The sequence below is a fragment of the Pygocentrus nattereri genome, chromosome 25 (genome assembly GCF_015220715.1).
Source record: "Pygocentrus nattereri isolate fPygNat1 chromosome 25, fPygNat1.pri, whole genome shotgun sequence".
NCBI lineage: Eukaryota > Metazoa > Chordata > Actinopteri > Characiformes > Serrasalmidae > Pygocentrus > Pygocentrus nattereri.
Window position 1 is genome coordinate 26,395,470 of NC_051235.1, and position 7,339 is coordinate 26,402,808.

The window sequence follows — 7,339 nt, forward strand, 5'->3', positions numbered from 1 at the left end:
GCTACAGATGCAGCAGATAGAGATTAGGTTGAAAAATGTGGTAACACATTATTTGGAGTGGTCCTTTGTAGATGGTCAATAAACTCTTAACAGATTATCAGTAACACATAAACAACATATCAGTGAAGTAGCAGTAGTGAAGCATCTGAATACACTGAGGTAAATATCTTGAAGATGTTTTGTTGATACATTACTTACATTAAGTAGATGTGTTGTTAATATGTTACTTCCATTACCTAAAATCTAACCCTGGCTCTAATCCTAACCCTAACCTTAACCTCATCCCAAAACCTAACTCTGGCTGTAATCCTAACCCAAATCTTACCCTCAACCCAAAACCTAACCCTGGCTCTAATCCTAACCCAAACCTTAACCTCAACCCAAAACCTAACCCTGGCTCTAATCCTAACCCAAACCTTAACCTCAACCCAAAAGATAACCCTAACCCTGGCTCTAATCCTAACCCTAACCTTAACCTCAACCCAAAACATAATTCTAAACCTGCCCCTAATCCTAACCCTAACCTTAACCTCAACCCAAAACATAATTCTAAACCTGCCCCTAATCCTAACCCTAACCTTAACCTCAACCCAAAACCTAACCTTCACTCTGGCCCTAATCCTAACCATAATCTTAACCTCAACCCAAAAACTAACCCTGGCCCTAATCCTAACCATAATCTTAACCTCAACCCAAAAACTAACCCTGGCCCTAATCCTAACCTAATCTTAACCTCAACCCAAAAACTAACCCTGGCCCTAATCCTAACCTAATCTTAACCTCAACCCAAAAACTAACCCTGGCCCTAATCCTAACCATAAGCTTAACCTCAACCCAAAAACTAACCCTGGCCCTAATCCTAACCTAATCTTAACCTCAACCCAAAAACTAACCCTGGCCCTAATCCTAACCATAATCTTAACCTCAACCCAAAAACTAACCCTGGCCCTAATCCTAACCTAATCTTAACCTCAACCCAAAAACTAACCCTGGCCCTAATCCTAACCATAATCTTAACCTCAACCCAAAAACTAACCCTGGCCCTAATCCTAACCATAATCTTAACCTCAACCCAAAAGCTAACCCTGGCCCTAATCCTAACCTTGACCTCAACCCAAAACCTAACCTTGGCCCTAATCCTAACCCTAACATTAACCTCAACTTCTTATATTTTCATCTAATCTAATCCTAATCCTGATTAAATCTAATCTTAAACCTCATATGTTTTTGACGTTACTCCGAGCCTGTTGAGAGTCTGTTGAGTGTTTGTTTCATCTAAAAAGAACCACTCAAAATAAAATGCTACCAAAAATGCTGGTTTATTCCTTTTAAGAAACAGAACGTTTGCTTTTTGCCCTGAAAGAATAAAGCACTCTTTTCGCCAAGTGTACTGTTACCATAGTATATAAAGATTAGTGTGTAAAGCATGATTACTCCTATGAACAGATTCATGAAATTTGTACTAAGCAGTTATTTGAGAAATAGTACATCTTACTCACTTCTTACTAGTATTTGTCTTTTTTGTATTTGATTTAAAAACATGTGAAACAGAAATGGGGGAATTCTTGAGCGGGAGTAGCAAATCCAGATGAAATAGCAGCATTTAGAGAAATACTCGCTCCCTGTGTCCATATAGAACATTTATTTTTCAAAAACTGCTATAGAGCTCGTCTGTTATGCAGCTTCCATTAGGCATGTCCATTTTCCATGACCGAAACACGGAAAAAGGTTTGACCTCATAGAATAAAGTAACAGGGCATCACTATGATGGCAGGAGGACATGTATTAGGGTATTTTTAGTCACTGTTGAAGTTAATGGTGCGCTCTGTATGGGGTGAGGCGTCCACTCTTGTCCGTGAATCGTCAATAATTTAAAGCCATATGCACCTCAGCTCCACTCACACTGAACAAGAGGCTCACAGACTTTTGACTTTTGTGTTTGCATGTACTGCTCTTTTCCACTGGCTGTATACTTTAAAAAGTCATGCACTTGATTGACTTCATTCAAATAAGTATAATTGTGTAATATACTTTGTGTGGAAATGAGGTACACAAGGTTTTCAATGAAGTAAACAGTAAATTCAATGCAGAATGTTGTTTTTCACTGTTTTCTTATCGATTAAATGGAACAGAAGGAGCGGGTTTGAGTGGATCCCCTGATCTAAGGGCAAAGGGTGTGTAGCTTCCTAGGGAATATCAAGGCCAATAACCTGTAACTGGAAAACAAATATGGCAGACCTTCTCAAATAAAGCTGATGCACTGCTGATTGAGCTCTGAAGCAGAAAATGACACTTCTGTATTATTTTATCATTTTTACTATTATGTGTGATTTGTAGATGTTTTTTTGGACTATGCACTGAAAAATGTGCTAATTTACATGATTCAAATGTGCACGTGAATAAAATATTTTACAAAATTTTGATTTCAGTTCCCTTCTTTTGGTAATAACTGTGTTGATGTAATGCAGTTGTGTGTTTTTAAGTGAAAATAAGTAACACATCCTCTACAGAGAACACATTTGTGCACTCAAATGCACAATGCCAATTTCTTTTTATTTGCTGCGCTGAACATTGGAAACATTGGAAAAATCAAATTATTTATTAATTATTCAATTTACATTTTTCCCAAGATGTGAAATTCAGTGAATAAATGAATAAGCAAACAGATGTTTGTTCTCTATAGAGGATTATTAACTTATTCTAGCACAGAACATAAACAAAACATGGCATTTGGCCAGGGGTGTGTAAACTTTTAAATATGACTATTTATTTTATTTGTGTGCACATTTGAATCATACAGAAGTCCAGAGAGGCCGTGAGCTATTGCTATATCTTTGTAAATTGTTATTTTGATATAATGAGTTAATTATGTTGTGAGCTCCAGATAACAACTTTGTTATCTTGGGCTCACAAGATAATTAACTCAGCATTTCAAGACAACTTTGCTATCTTGAGATAACAAGACAACTCATTATTCCAAGATGCCAACTTTGTTATCTTGAGATAACAAAATCATTAACTCATTTTTTTAAAGATAACAACTTTGTCTTCTTGAGATAACAAGATAATTAACTTGTTATTTCAAGATAACTGTGATATCTTGAGTTAATAAGATAATTAACTCGTTATTTTAAGATAACTTTAACTTAAAGATAACTTTGTTATCTCAAGATAACAAGTTAACAAGATAATTGACTCATTATCTTAAGACAACTTTGTTGTTTCAAGATTACAAGACAACAACTTTGTTTCCTTAAGATAACAATTAATTAATCATTTCAAGATAGCAACTGTTATCTTATGATACCAAGATAATTAACTCATTATCTCAAGACAACTTTATCTCGAGATAACAGTATAATTAACTTATTTCAAGATAACTTTGTTATCTCAAGAAACAATATAATTAACTCATTATCTCAAGATAACAATCCAGAAAATTATAACTAGCTCATGGTCTCTCCGGACTGCCATAGAATCATATAAATTTACAGTTTTTTGGCATGGATTACACGAGTGGTTAGTTTTCCATATTTATCCCCTGAACATTCAGTTTATTTTCTTTAGAGAACTACATTCACATTGTGAATTAGAGGTGATCATTTTTATTCTTATTTAGTTTGTTCTTTAAATAAAATGTCATTTTAAAGTATATGGCATGCTCTCTAACCTTTCTGGTAATCTTACATCTTTGTAAAATGTAAAATCTGACTTAATAAATGGGCTAATGAATGTCTGTTTGCTCTGGATGGATGAATATATGGAAAGATTTAGACTCCGTGACAACATTATCTGTATCAGACCGAATTCGCAGCCCATGTCATTGTCCTTGCGTATGTTTAAAGAACCCCACGAAAAGTGGCAGCCGTTGAAAGAAGAAAACAGTTCTGACCCGAACAACCCTGTGCACATTGGTGTGACCCGGGGACACTGTTTGGTTCATGAACCGTTTCTCTGGGTCACAGAGCTCTTTCCATTGAGATTATACACACACATTTTCTGTTTCCAGATATCCAGTGCATTTAAGTTCATTACTGCTGCATTCCCCGAATGAAGACTCTGTAGGCAAAGGTGTGCAGATGTAATCTATCCAATCACAGCACACTGCATTCACTGACACCACGCCAATCAAAGCTCACAGTAAAGCAGCAAGGCCTTTCGGGGCTCCAAAAAACACATCCCCATCCACCACAGTCACCACAAATTGTCTCCAGCGCTGCATCTGGATCTCTTACATTCATGTTTATATTAAATGTTTCTGTATCAGTTTTGAATATTGAATTACTTTACAAACCAGTTAAAATTCCCTTTTAAAGAGGAATTCCACAGTTTTTTCAACATTTCTCCATAATTAAATCAATCAATCAACCTTCATTTAGTCTCGGAGAACATTGAGGGTGCCCCTCATTTACAGTGCTGCCGAGTTAATACAGAGCAAGGGAGTGATAACGTGTAAGAACATATCAGATGATAAAAGTAAATTTAATAAATGAAGACTCCGAATAGGTAAGTATAAAAAGTTAAACATTAATAATAATAAAAAAACATAAAAATATAATAAAAAACAATAAAACAGAAATTAAAACACATGTAAAGGTTAATAAAATCAAAATAAAACGAGGAAGATTACTAAATACTAATAAACAAATGTAATAAATGGCAAATATGAATAAAACAATAATAATTAAAATAAGAATAAGAATAAGAATGGGTAAAATAACAAATATATAATAAAATAATGAAAAGATAAAGATAAAAACGGTAAAAAATCTGGTAAAACAGTTGCAGGCAGAATGGAGGTGGTTAGAGAGTAGAAGTTTAAAATGACCAAGTGACCCAGTGAGCTGAGCTGTAGATGTGTCCTGTAGTGAGGGTCCAGCTCGCTGGTGCTGTAACTAAAAGCAGATTTTCCCAGTTCAGTAAAAACCCTTGGTACCTGGCATGTGATCCAGCCACTGGATCGAGTCTGATAAATACCATTATTTACAGATATCATTGAAGTAATATATTCTGGCAAATGAAAATAAACAAAATAAAATAAATATAAATGAAAATAAACCAGTGTGTTTCCCGCTGTGTAGCTAGTGAGGGCCAAACAACTGAGATGTAAACTAAGTTATTCAGAGTGGTTTGATGCAAAATGCTCCATTCTAGAGAAACTTATAGAGTAAAAAATTGTTACACTTGTTGTGGTGGTGATGGGAACCAGATGTCTGCCTCTAAAAGCTCCCTCACCGAAAGTTATTATTACAATGGTAATATGCTAAAGACAGACATTGTTTTCTGATAGTTCTGAAGTCCTGGGTTCTGGCCTATAGTGTATTCTTTAAATACATTCATGCAGGGGATTTTTTATTTTCTACTAGCTTAAAAGTATGGGCAGAGAAACAGACAACAATACTAAATCCAACTAGTTACAAAATATGGCCAAAAGTATGTGGACAATTGACCATCACACCTGTAAGTTCTTGTTGGACATCCCTTTCCAAAACTATGGGTATTAATATGTAATTGGCCTTGTTTGTCTCCACTCTTCTGGCCAGTTTTCCACATGTTTTTGAAGTGTGTCTGCAGGACTTTTGGTTATTTGTGAGGTCAGGCATTGATGTTGAACAAGAAGGTCTGGTTCCCAGTTGACATTCCACCTTCAGTTCCTCCATACCAAACTACTCATCATGCCATGTCTTTATGGAGCTTGCTTTGTGCACTGGGGCACAGTCATGCTGGAACAGGAAAGGGTATTACCCAAAATGAAGCATATGATTGTCTAAAAAGTCTTTATTTGTTTTAGAATTAACATCACCCTTCACTTGAACTAAGGGGCCTTAAAAACAGCTCTAGCCCATTATCCCTACTCCACCAAACTTTACTGTTGACGCTATGCATTCTGGTAGGCAGCGTTCTCCTGGCATCCACTAAACATCCATCAGACTGCCAGATAGTGAGGTGTGATTTATCAGTCCAGAGAACATGTTTCCACTGCTCCAGAGTCCAATTCATGAAGCTTCCAATGCACAGTTCTTGTGCTGATGTTGCTTCAAGAGGCACTTTGGAACTCCACAGTGAGTGATGCCACAGAGGACGGACCGTTTTTACATGGTTCAGCACTCAGCGGTCCCATTCTGTGAGTTTATTTGGTTTGCTGCTTTGTGGCTGAGCTGTTGTTGCTCCTAGATGCTTCCATTCCACAGTAATAGCACTTATAGTTGACTAGGGCAGATCTAGCAGAACAGAATTTTTATGAACTGACTTGTGGCAGAGGAATCGTATGACATTGATATGTTTAACATCACTCAGCTCTTCAGTACAATCAATTCTAGTGCCAGTGTTTGTCTATGGAGATTGCTAGAAAATATACGTGTTAGCCACAAGTGTAGCTGAAACACATTGTCAGCAATTAGAAGGAGTGTCCACATAGTGTAACATTTGTTTCTTAAACACCTTTTGTTTTTCTCCTCTCTGCTTAATATATATATATATGCACTTTATGCGCTTCTCTTCATTTCTGATTACACTTCCCACCAATTCCCACTGTTTCAACCCACTACTGACATTTATAAGCAAAGCTAATGGCTGAAGAAACTTCCCGTTGCCAATTGTAGATGATTCGGACTAAAGGATTAGACAACTTTATGTTCTAAGATTGCTTTTATTGATTTTATTATTATGTTTCAGTTGCTGTGAGATTATTTGAATAGAGAAAAAACACTTTACAAATGTAAAAAGTCTGCAAATAGGCATTTATAATCTTATATGTTATAATATATAATCTGTATCCTCAGACCTTTTGCAGCGTGCTGCAGAGTAAACCAGCCCGACATGTTTGAAAAACCAAAGGTTTCGCAGGGCTCTGTTTGATCTTCTGGTCAGACCACTAAGAGTCCAGATAAGAGAGTATCTGAACCTCATTCTGACATTAAACAAACACTGGGATTTGTGCAGCTTTACAAAGATCTGAGCCGGTTTATTTGTGAGTGCAATCTGCTCATAAACACTGCATGCAGATTTAGTCATATGCAAAAGTTTGGGCACCCCTGGTCTGGACATTTTACTGATTTTCACTTAAGTGTAAACAAGGAAATACATCATCTGCAGAGAACACACTTCTGCATATTGTAATGCACGATTACTTTTTATTTTCTGAATGTAACAAGAAAAAAACATCCTAAAGTGAGGCCTGTGCAAAAGTTATGGCACAGTTAATATTTTCAGATTTTTTTTCCATATGTTAAACAAAGCAATTTTGGGCTTAAATCTGTTAGAAAGATCAGTTCCATGTAGAGGACTGTGTTACTTTTCACTCAGAAAATCAACAAAAATGTAATTAAATAAAAATAAA